The sequence below is a fragment of the Schistocerca cancellata genome, chromosome 3 (assembly GCF_023864275.1).
Source record: "Schistocerca cancellata isolate TAMUIC-IGC-003103 chromosome 3, iqSchCanc2.1, whole genome shotgun sequence".
Lineage (NCBI taxonomy): Eukaryota > Metazoa > Arthropoda > Insecta > Orthoptera > Acrididae > Schistocerca > Schistocerca cancellata.
The window spans coordinates 251402342-251415501 of NC_064628.1; positions in this window are offsets into that span (position 1 = coordinate 251402342).

Here is a 13160-nt window from a genome sequence, read left to right on the forward strand (position 1 = left end):
CATAATTTGTGCTTGTGTAATCTAAATATTGTAGCCAGCTAATGCTTTAACTGAACTTTGAAATTAAAGCAGTGAAATAGAATAATATTGCTTTAATGCTGGCGTTTGAATTTCAACGACACTCGGGTTCATTCCGGAAAAGGAAGGGACCCTGCTTGGTAATGCAATTGGGACAATGAGCAACAAAGGTTCATGCTACGTTGCTGTAATTTTGTGATTTGAACAGTTTTAAAAGCTGAGGTCTGCCATACAGTTCTAAAACTTTACGTGCTTCCAGTCTTCCTTGTTGGTTGATTGAAGGTTCGAAGCCGTCGATCGAGGAGATGGCGACAGACACTCATTGTCGGCCGTCGCTGTTGCAGAAGCTGGATGTTGGCGCGCCTCCTTCTCGACACGGCCACCAGGCGAAACGGGCTCTTGATGTGCGCCAGCTATTGCTTCCCGTCCGCGACACCGTGTCAGAAACTATCATAGCAAGTCGAGCGCAATTACATGCTGCCCAACCCCGAAAGCGCGGCAACTCGCGGGAGCGTCACACAACACACCTGCTCCACTCGCTACTCCAGGCAGACTCTGCTCTGCTCGCGCTCCACGCGACAGAGTTAACACTTCCTCAGATCCTAAACACTTTTGTTCTCCACACGACCTATCGATGTATTCGTTCGATAGCATAGTTTTCCTTAGGCCAGACCCAGCGTATAAATACAAATAATATTCACAAAACAAACCAACATAAATGCATATATATATATGCAGTAAAACAATTACAATATATAAAGACACAGAAATGTCATATCTCCAGGTAACAAAATAAGGGAAAAAAATTAAAAAATTTATAGTTCAGCAGATGGAAATAGGAGGATACGCATTTCCGGCGTTACAAACAGACAAAAGTGATTATATCTCTGACAAAGAGACAAATATGTAATTCAAGTGTCATTTGTGGTGTATTTACGTTGATACCTGTTACTTAATTCAAAAACATATGTGAAAAGTAACTATAAAAAAAACTGTTTTCCTTGTGATTCACGAAACATCTCTCAATTAAATCTCAAATTGATGGGAACTCATTGATTCAGACTTATTTGGGGTACTATGAACGTAAAGATGTAGTGACAAATGTCTTTAGATTCTGAAATGTTTGCTATACGATCCAATCACATTAATGTGACCACCTGTTAAGAGCCTGGATAGCCACGTTATGCAGCGCGACCCGCTGCGAGATGCGCAGGAAGTGGATAGATCCATCATCCGTTGTGCCTTCCATAATGACTAGCTCACCAAGGGAATGTCACGAAAACGTTCCCCAGACCATAACACTCCCTACAAGTTTGTTTTCAGACGTTTCACGCCGTACGAGCCAACGGCCATCTGTCCAATGAAACATGAAACTTGGGGTCGTCTGGGCAGTCATTTGCTCGACATTAACAAGCCTATTCGTCTGTAAACATCTCTGCAGCAGTCGTTCGTCCCTGTCATTTACAAGTCCTGGTGCACCACAGAGTTGCCTCGGCGCCAGTTTTGGATAGTGCCATTTTGCCATGGACGGTATACTTTAATCAGGATGGCCTCGGACAGTTTACAGCTCAACTAGTGATGCCTAAGGTCTGAAGATAACACAGTGGCTGGTCGGTTCTGTTAGGCCATCAACGCCTTTTCGAGCCGTAGGTATGTGTACATTTTCGATCTAAGCCCCTCAACTCCACGATCTACGACCCACTCGTCCCATCTTCCATTATACCAATTACCCAATGACCTTATTGCTTGCAGACATTATGTCATCAGGATTATTGGCCACATATCCAGACATATTGAACTGGCACCTTACTTCTGTATATGGATTACAAGCTTCATCCAGTAGACGTAGTGGTCCATATCCAGATAACATAAACTGGTTCCGTGCAATCTGTTAAACAGGGTTCACGGAACCATTTTATGTCGGTATTTGTATACTGGGTCCATACGAACTCCATATGTGTTAATTTCACTATGAGTTTGTGAAAACTTCTTTCATAGATCACAACGAAACACTGTGCAGAGAGATAAACAATCATTTATTTTCTCTTAATTTCAGTCAACATTTTAAAGTATGTGAACCATGCACATACTTCTTTAGCAATGTCAGTTAGCGACAATGCAACATACATACAGTGTCCAGAACACGCATCTAAATTAGTGCCAAAAATGTCCTCTCAAGTGTTCCTATGGGTGAGCAACCTAAGCATGTACCACAAATTTCCCAAAAATTCATACACATACTTCAACCACCCGAGACTACCATTCACAGCACACTGCATGGCGGAGCTAGTACACATCAAGTTTCTGAACACTGATTCCTGAAATTGTGTATTTCACTTACGAATATTCTTGGTTAGTCCACAACACATATTGTCCAACAACCCATTAACACAGGAGACTTTGAGAGTTGAACAGTACAGTTATCTTTGCAAAATTCTAACATAACTGCCACCATTCATAGGATGAATACATTACCTTCGTGACAGTAAATTAGAAATTTTCAAACACTACCAATGTGTTGAATTCCTGACTAGAGAACATTCCCACAATCACACGAGTTTTCCCATGCACCTTAAGATTGTATGTTACGGTGGAAATATTACTTTAGGTGGTGAGGTATTTCATCATAACCATCCAAAGAGTGGTGTCAGTGTTTTTAATTTTAAGAATTCCAAGTTGGGGTACAAATATTTTTCTCTGTCCTGCTGCAGTGTATTGGTGGTTCACTATTGCCACTGTTATGGTGGTGGAAAACTGAATCCCAGGAATGAGTGATCTGGTAAACCGAGTAGGCTGTTGGTGAGCTGTTGTTGCAGTGTAGACGTGTATCAAGAGCCCATAAATCAGGTATGTCAACTGTTTGCTGCTACTGCTGCTCCTCCACAGCATCTTCAGGAGTCCTTTGCATTGTCGGGGAAATAATAATAAAAGAAAAAAATGAGTAATAGTGAGCACTGAGAGGAAACTGTTAATATTTATACTTATATTCAAATTTGAGAGTCTCATTCTTCTTTTTATTCTGCTGGAATATAGTGGATTATCTTTACTGATGCCTCATTGTTACTGACCGATGTATGGAGCATGGATGACACTGTAGAATGAACTAGGCATATAAGTAGTGGAGTAATGTTCATCCTGGTGCAGTCTAAATTGTTGCCAAATTTATTCAAGATGGCGGCTCCGCGGCTCCATCTGGGTGGCCCCTACACCACCTGTCTGTGGGGGGGGGGGGTTGTAGATGTGGGTACGCTGCACTGGTGCCATCACCAACCCCACTCCTCCCCTCTCCCACTTCCTCTCGCCACCATTTCCCCCTCACCTCCCCCAATTCCTTCACATCCCTCACTTGTGAGTTGGCAGGTTATAGAGTCTGTGCTGCATTGCTGGAGAGGAAGTATATCGCATACTATTTTGGGAATTGTTTTCATTTAATTGTATGTGTGTTATCCTGCTGGAAAAACTTCCTAACTTTGGTAGGGAAACTGAACTGACAAATACCCCCAACCTTGCTGCTTGAAATTCAAATAAACACAACTGATTACAATTGGTGAAACATAAGAAAAATGTTCCTGTGAAAAAAGGGATCTCATGACACAAAATGGGCAGTAAATTCTAGCAACAGGTTGTTTAATTATTTAAAAATTAGTCTAATTAATTAATTAAATTGCTGTAAAATGGGTTCAATGGACTAGATATTGGTGATGGACAGAGAGGAGTTCAACAAGTGTATTACCTGTAAGAATATACAACGCTTTTCAGCAAATAATAGTGATGCAGCAGGATGGACTGAGGGTACAGTTATCAGCGCAGGAAACAATTTCATGCTATTGCACTATCATAGAATGAATGAAGCAGAGGTGCTCACCTTGGTGTTTGAGGCTCTACTGAGGACAACTGAAATGGGTCGTGTTCTCCTTTCCAATCACATGTGTGTCTATATATTCACCTTGCTGTGTGCCCTATTCCACAGTACCACTCGAAGCTGGCGGGGAACTGCCTACAGCTGCTACCAGAAGAATTGTCTCCTACCGATCTAAAGTGTCTAGCTACTGAGGAACTTGCACACAGACACATGGTAAGAAGGGATAGGACAGTAAACTATAGCTGAAGTGTAGGAAGGCCAATACAGTTACCACAACTGACAGAAAATGCTTCATTTCTCTAATTACAGATCAATGCAGTAGTAAAAAAAACACCACTCGTAAACAACAGATCATGAAACTCACGCACGGAGAATTGAGAAAAATCATTGTAACAACACAACTACCGCAAAAACTGACCTCAAAAGATATTATCAGGAGAGATTTGTGCCAGCTGCAAGTGTGTTCACCTCAATTGTGAATACAGACTAAGCAGCTTAGAACCAGTTTTACCTTCCCTCCTACCTTCCCTTCTTTCTCCCTCAACTCCACCCATAGGTAGGGATACCGGTTTCCAGGCCTGTTCTAACATGTCGCTGATGATACAATTCGCAGGCAGTGATCTGTTTCCAGTCTGCAACAGTCAGTCACAGATGGATGAAAGACTCAAGACAACACGTTTTCTGCAAGCTGTTAAAAGTATTTCTCAGAAAGACTGCCCCCCCTCCCCCTGTAACAATAGCAATATATTTGACTATGCGTCATGGAAGAAGAAATGAATGGTCTACAACGGTGTGCTTTTAAATGTTCTGGATGTGCCATCACTATCTGAAAGTGGTCTCTGGCTAAGTCTAGTCAGTCTCACGAAGGAAAAACAATGAAATAGTATGTCCTGCGTAAATGAGATACATGTGGATCTTGATGCTTAGTTGTCTCATTGTGCGCCAATGTGCCCGCTCTGCCCGTGACAGGTGGAACACCCACACTAGCTAGCCTCTGCTGCTGCATATGGTTATAACCAGTCATTACTCATGTTTATTCTATTTCTTCGACAGACTGTCTGGCAGAGGTTTCAGAACTTCATTGAACCAAATAACAGCTTTGTGGGAGCGCGTGCGTGCGTGCTTCTGCTTGTGTGTGTGTGTGTGTGTGTGTGTGTGTGTGTATGTGTGTGTGTGTCTTGTCGTATATTGCGGAACGATGATATTCCTGCTGTGCAGATGGTGGCGGAATAGATAGTGGAGGAATTTTACACAGCTCACTTGCTTCTGTTGGTGTAACACACTGCATGTCTGCCGTAAGTGTTGCCATTCTTGGCAGCTCAGCTGCCATAATGTCAGTTCATTTATTTAAAAAAGAGCCTGAATAAACATGAACACTCATTTTCTGCATAAACCATTGCCATCGTGTATTCTCCATAATGCTTGATAAAACGAATATTGTACTAACAGACCTTACCTCACATCGTCTAGAGTGTAGTTTTAGGCTTTTGAAACGAATAGTGTGATGGCAACAGTGCAAATGGTGGGTGTAGTACTCAAATAAGTGAAATCGCAGGCTAAATAAGTGTGAACTCACTCTCGTGGTGTGAAGTATATTTGTTACAATGCATATTGAACTGAGAACATTGAATCTTGCAATGAATATACTAAAACATAAGCAAGTAACACCATACAACATTTCCAAAACACTCATTCAGTCAGCAGGTTCCACACACTATGATGAGCAGAAGACTCCACTAATAATGTAATGTTGGTAGGTCCAAACAACAACATGATAACCGATACTGATTGAACATACAGGCATTGATAGACATCCAAAATGAGATTTTCACTCTGCAGCGGAGTGTGCGCTGAAATGAAACTTCCTGGGAGATTAAAACTGGTTGCCGGACGGAGACTCGAACTCGAGAACTTTGCCTTTCGCGGGCAAGTGCTCTACCAACTGAGCTACCCAATCACGACTCACGCCCCGTCCTCACAGCTTTACTTCTGCCAGTATCTCGTCTCCTACCTTTCAAACATTACAGAATCTCTCCTGCGAAGCTTGCACAATAAGCGCTCCTGAAAGAAAGGATACTGCGGAGACCTAGCTTAGCCACAGCATGGGGGATGATTTCAGAAGTTTCATATCAGCGCACACTCCGCTGCAGAGTGAAAATCTCATTCTGGAAACATCCCCCAGGCTGTGGCTAAGCCAGGTCTCCGCAATATCCTTTCTTTCAGGAGTGCTTGTTCTGCAAGGTTCGCAGGAGAGTAAAGTTTGGAAGGTAGGAGACGAGATACTGGCAGACGTAATGCTGTGAGGACGGGGCGTGAGTCGTGCTTGGGTAGCTCAGTTTGAAGAGCACTTGCCCGCGAAAGGAAAAGGTCCCGAGTTCGAGTCTCGGACCGGCACACAGTTTTAATCTGCCAAGGTTTCATTGATAGACATGTTTATCTTGTGAGTGTTACAAGTGTGTCTTAGGAGGAGGGAGACATAATCCTCTTATAAGCCAGCTTATATTTAAAAAAAGAAGAAACATAATAGCAATAACTCTGTTACACTGTGAGTGCATCCTAGTCTTGGTTCTGGTCCAATTGCTTGTTATGGTCTGCGTTGGTCGGTGTTGGATTGACAATGATACAGTGTTTCATGTCTGTAAATGGGGCAAAGACAGCTCTCCAGGAGAAGAGATGCAATGGCCCTCAGCCACACTGTGTGGTGGGAGGAAGTAGCTCCAGGGGGCTGCATTCGCCAGAGGGGGCGGCCACCGTGACCAGCAGCCACTGAGGTCGTTGCGGGCAGTCGCTGCTCAGTGTGCTGGAGACGACCATCCCTGCCGCCGTCGCTCACTTCCAGCAGCCTAGTGTCGCCCGCATGCTCTCCTAGTCTCCAAGCAGTCAAAATTGATGTCTGCGGAAGCCTTGTAAATAAAGTATCATGCATGTGGGCGTCGCAAACGTTTCAAACGCCCAAATATCAATATAGAACAGCAGCTTTCTCACTATCTGTTAAAAAGTTAAAAGCCCGCATCTCGTGGTCGTGCGGTAGCGTTCTCGCTTCCCACGCCCGGGTTCCCGGGTTCGATTCCCGGCGGGGTCAGGGATTTTCTCTGCTTCGTGATGGCTGGGTGTTGTGTGCTGTCCTTAGGTTAGTTAGGTTTAAGTGGTTCTAAGTTCTAGGGGACTTATGACCACAGCAGTTGAGTCCCATAGTGCTCAGAGCCATTTGAACCAAAAAGTTAAAAAAAACACAAACATCCTTACATACAACAGTAAGGTACAATTTGCGACCTCCACCACTCCGCATTATCTCGTAACATCCAATTGAGTTAATTATACGAATTCGGTCTATAATACTATTGTGGATGATAGATGAGCAAACTGCCATGATTTTCATACACACAGGCGAGCATGTAAGTATCCTCATTTTTATTGTACTTTTCTCATTTTTATTGTATTTTCCTCATTTTTATGTACTTCCCATCAATTTTCGCCATTTTACCAGGTTTTCCATAATTTCAACGCATTTTACCCAGTTACTCGAGCTCCAAGTCACTGCTCTCGATGACCTGTCATGTCACCAAAACATCTCATCGCGTAGATCTCCTGTACTATCAGCCAATGACATTGCAGCTTGGTTCTCAGTTTCTGTTATAGCTAAACCACTGCACTCTCCATTCCTTTGCGAGGGCTATATAAATGTAGACATCTTATGGACCTTGTTACACTGACTACACCACATGACACAAATACTATTTCTTTGTGTGGGGAACAGCCAACAGCAGAGAGGAGGTGCAAAAGCTACGTTCCTTCGCCGAAAAACCTTATAAATTTGGTAGGATTTTATTACGATTGGCCATCTCTATACATGTGGGTGGGGATCACAAAGTATTTTCGCATTTGTAGCGTAAAGTCCAAGATTGAAAGATCTCACCAACAACTTTGACGATTACCACGCCAACAAATATATCTTATCTGTAGCAGCACTTTGCCCCTCTATTTCGAAACGAGTTGCCCCTTCGTTGAACCTACTGGCTACGGATCCTGAGCAAAACTCTAGGGAGTCTCTCTATGTGTCTTGTAAGTGTTCCTGTGTCTTTAACCAAACTCCTCTCCCCCCCTTGCAACATTGTCTGCGATTTAATTTGGAACTGACCAGAAGTAGGGGGGCACTATACCCACTACATTTGACGTCTCGTGAAGAACAGTATGACCAGAGTTCCACGACATCAGTAAACTTCGATATTCTGCTTTCGCAAAGACCGTTACATGAGCGTAATTGCTTTGTGTTTACAACACAATAACGTGAACACAGCAACTTCAGTGATCCAAGTACATGCGTCTTACCGACGGATTGTAGATAACCTGGCTCTGTTGTGGTGCATATATCAGAGCTTGATGGTATAAACGGAAGTAGCAGACCACTCCTGGCAAGCAATAACAGCATATTTTTTTATGGAAAATCAAGGCAGCAGCAGCAGGAGAAATCAACTCTGTACATAGATCAACTACCTACACGTTCGAGCAGGAATCAAGTCAACACACAGAATTATTTGCAGACTTTGAGTTCCCATCAACTGCACCACAGCATGAGTTTGCAGACACGCTCTGACTCATTGGAGTAGGACATCAATTTGTTTCCAGACTTCGATTTTCCACTATATCCTTCACATGCAGCACTCGTCGAGTCTCATGTAGTTACGAAACGAGGGTTACTATACTTTCAACAATCTAGTTCGATTACTCTCATGCTAGGCCCATCCGATGCATGTAGATCATTGGAAAGCGGGAAACTCTCAAGAGTTTTCAATGGACTGTGGTATACTACCCTTGTAAGATCAAGCCACGTCTGATTATGTTAGAAATATGAACATATACATATAAAAATTATAGAAAAATGGCATAAAATCGCCCATTGCATGGGAACGAGTGCGTGACAGAAAGAGGAATACGAGAAAAAGTCAACATTGAAGCACTGGGAACAAGGGAAACAGTAACTGATTACGGCCAGGGATAGGACGGTTGTTTAACGTGAATGACCGTCAAATGTAGAATAATAAATATATTTTTTATATCTGACCATAAGCTCAGGTGTGGCCTTTAAGTTATCGGTTACCACCTTACCGGTTTTTAGTGTTCGGACCTGTAACTAAGATAAACTTTACTTCCTTTCTAGTTAAAGAGCATTGTATTATCAACTTCGGGACTTCAGTATATAGAAATACAGAATGGATCGTGTATTTGACCTAGTGCAAGACTGTTTAAGTGTTTTAAACTCTAACAAACACTATTTATTGTGTCCAGATTTGTGACTGCGATAAACTTTAGTCCTCCTTAGGTAAAGAGCATTGTATTACCAACTTGGGGGCTGCAATAAACAATTACAGGATGGATAGCGTGTCTGACCCTGTGCAAATCTGTTTACAACGTGCTTCTCTGTAGCCTCTAACAATCACGACTATGCAGTGCGAGCTATCAGATACCTTACAGAATAGTTGCTAAACGGTTTCTAACAACATTCCGCAGTATCTCGACTGAAGTAATAATTAGACAGATGATGCATTCTAGAGACAGGGAAATGTTGTGTCAGGACATTTATCGCACATTTAACAATTTTTTCCGTTGTTTCTAGGAGTATAATCTGCGTTCGACTTGTATACAACTGCGTATTCTGCCTGTGACTTATAGAACTATCTACGCGCAAACATTAACAGCATTCCTTCCTATACCACAACCAGCACAGGCCTTCCTACCAATGTGTAATGCGTCATATACAACTCTGATGGGAAATCTATTTCGGCACCCTCCTCTAGGTGAATGAAGATGCATGTGAAGTACAGCATTTCCCCACCAAATCTTGGATATAAATCTAAAGTTCATTTTCATAATTGCAGTGATGAATCATATACAACTGCATGTTCTGGGTGTGACTCAGAGTGTTATCTACCTGCAATCGTTAACAGCAAACCTCTCCATACCACAGCCAGAAGATGACTTCTAACATATGTGTGATGAATCATGTGCTGTTCTGGGTGTGACTCAGAGTGTTATCTACCTGCAATCGTTAACAGCAAACATCTCCATACCACAGCCAGAAGAGGACTTCTAACACATGTGTGATGAATTATGTGCACCAAACCGACGAAAACCTATTTCAGCACCCTTTTCTAGCTGAATGAAGATGCGTGTAAAGTATTCCATTTCCCTGCCATAACTTGACACAAATCGAGTTTCATAACTGCAGTGATTCTAAGTCAGTAACAGTGGTTCCTGAGCTACTGGAATCCCTGTGTATACGTTTGCTTAACGGTTGTTGTTGTGGAGGAGACTGTGTTCTGTTCAGAGAGTTAGTGCAGCGTGGCGTGTAATTTCACATGCCACACGCTGCTCCTATGGATTTGTCTATTTCCTCATAAGATGTCGTAGTTTCATTCATTTTCATTTGCCGACGATCACTTGATACTACTGATGTGAGCATAGTATAATTTCCGAACCGTAATCGGATAGGAACAGTGAGTACTAGACACCTCCAGAAACGTATATAGTGCGTGTGTCAAAAAAAATCTCCTTACCATCTTAAAGTGTGTCACCATAGTGTGTGGGACAGAAAACTTGCAGAGTGAACGTATTTATATTTCCTGCGTTGTAGTGTTAACAGCGTTGCATTCTACAACTAATATATTGCAAACCACACTGCTTTAACATTAGAGCATGTTTAAGTGCCTTAGGAGGTTGTGTCTTTATGTTCTCTACGATCATTTCGCTCTTTCCAACGCCTTCTTCGTATAGATTACAAGAAACTCGAACGATACTCCAGAACTGACAGCACAAGTGATTTACGTAATATGTTTCAAATTCCTTCCGTCTGGAGCTTCATCATGCATAAACTATATGTTTCTTCTTCTTCTTAACTGTCTGTCATATCACCAGCACGCTCTCAACTGTACAGGTTCGTATGTAGTACACACAAATAAGGAATACTGACCTCCTCAGCATGCATTTATCTAGAGAGGTCGTGTATACTTGGATGGGTGACGTGAATAAAACTTACGTAACAGTCTTCACAGAGCGGCAGTTGCGGTATTGGAATGAGAATACTGGTCTGTGTCAAGAGCGTTGGTCGCTTGTGCAAGTTTAGAACATGAGTTCGCCCCTTTCGGAAAGTAAAACATCGAAGCGTATTGATTGCGTGGAACTCAGCTCTGTATATGCCTTCACAAGATGTCGAATGCAGTGCAGTGGGTACAGTGCCCTCCTGCTTCTGGTCAATTCCAAATGAAATCGGAGACGGTGTTGCGGGGGGGGGGGGGGGCGGCTGTGGGGGGGGGTTCGGGGGAGGGGGCGGTTGGTTAAAGGCACAGGAACAGTTAGAGCGCGCATAGAGAGATCATACAGAGTTTTGCTCAGGATCCTTAGCCGATAGGGTTCAGCGGGGGGGGGGGGGGGGGCTCGTTTCGGATCAGGGGGTAGAGTACTGCTATTGACATAATTCGCTTGTTGGGGTGGTAATCACCAAAGTCATTGGTGAGATCTTTCAATCTCCAACCTTGTGCTACAACTGCGAGAATGCTTTGTGACTCCCCTCCCCATCAATATAGCAGAGAGGGCCAGTCGTAATAACATCTTACCTAACCAATAAATCATTCTAGCTAAGGAACAGAGCTTTTGAACCTGCTCTATGATGGTGTCTATTTCCCACACTAAGAAATAGTACTTGTGTCACGTAATTTAGGCAGTGTAACAGGGTTCTCGACATGTCCACAAGTATATACCACTTGCAAAGGAATGGAGGGGACTTTGGTTTAACTATAATACAGAAATTGAGAACCATGCTGCAATGTCATTGGCTGGTAGCACACGAGATCTGCGCGATGAGACGTTTTGTTGAGGTAACAAGTCATCGACAGTAGTGGTTTGGAACTCGAGTAAATGAGTAAAACACGTTGAAATTGAGGAAAATGTGGTAGAATTGCGAAAATTGAAGGGAAATTCGTAAAAATGAGAAAAATACAACAAAAATAAAGATGCTTACATGCTCGCTTGGGTGTACGAAAATCAAGGCAGTTTTCTCATCCGTCATCGACAACAGTATCGTAGAACGAGTTCATATTTTTACTCAGTTCAACGTTACGAAATAGCAAGCAGGACGGGTAGGGGGAGGGGGGAAGGTTATGTGAATTGTGCCTTGCTATTGCGTCTAAAAATAACTGTGTTTTTATCCGACATGCGAAGAGATATGTAAGAGGCTTATGTCTTTCTCCTCTTAAGACACACTGGTAACATTCACAAGAAAACACTTCTGTCTGTCCCGGAGAGTTTACTCAGTATTGGTTAACGTGTTGATTTTTGGTCCTACCAGCATTACGTTACTAACGAAGTCTTCTACTCACCATAGCGTGTGGAATTTGCTAGCTGAATGTACGTTTAAGGTCTGTTGTATAGTGTTAAGTGCTTATTTTGCAGTTCATTCATTGTAAGATTCGATGTTCTCGGTTCAACATTCGTTGTAACAAGCGTAAGTTCACACCACGAGAGTGTGTTTATACTTATTTAGCTGGAGATTTCATTGTTTTTAGTGCTATACCCGCTACTTGCACTGTTGCCGTCACAGTATTCGTTTCAAAAGACAAAATTGCACTCTTTACATGATATGAGATGAGGTCCGTCAGTACAACATTCGTTGCAGCAAGATTAAAAAGAATCGGACCTGGAGAATACACAGGGAAATACTTCATGCAGTAAATGAGTGTTCATGTTTAATCACTTACTTTTTTCAATAAATTATCTGACATTACAGCACTGAGCTGCTAAGAAGGCAGCATTTAGGCAGAAACGCAATGTGTTGCTCCATGAGGAGCAAGTATCTGCATACATTTCCTCCACCACTGTTCCTATGTGAGCCACGTCAGCTCGTATCGACTGCAGTCTGTGGCTAGTATCTCAGGTTTGGTTTCCCTCTGGTCGCCGGGCGGTGCTCTTGCACCGCATCTTCTGGTCTGAAGGCGGGAAAGAGGGGGATCGGTCAGTCACCGGGGGACGTGGAGGAAGGAAGTCGGTTGGAGGAAACGTATTTGTCACACGCCGATGGTCACTATCTTGACGGGTTCGCTCTGATGGAGCCGTGGCAACGGAGACTGCTTTGATTATCATTAGCTGATTCCGGTGCTCTGAAAGGGCACCTCTTTCCTGCTGTTGGGCTGTGTTGTGTGATCTAGTTTAGTTGCATTAGCGGACTCTCTTGTTACTGCCATGCCTTATATGATCCTTTCCTGAGTTGTCAATTTGTACCTTTCGGAAA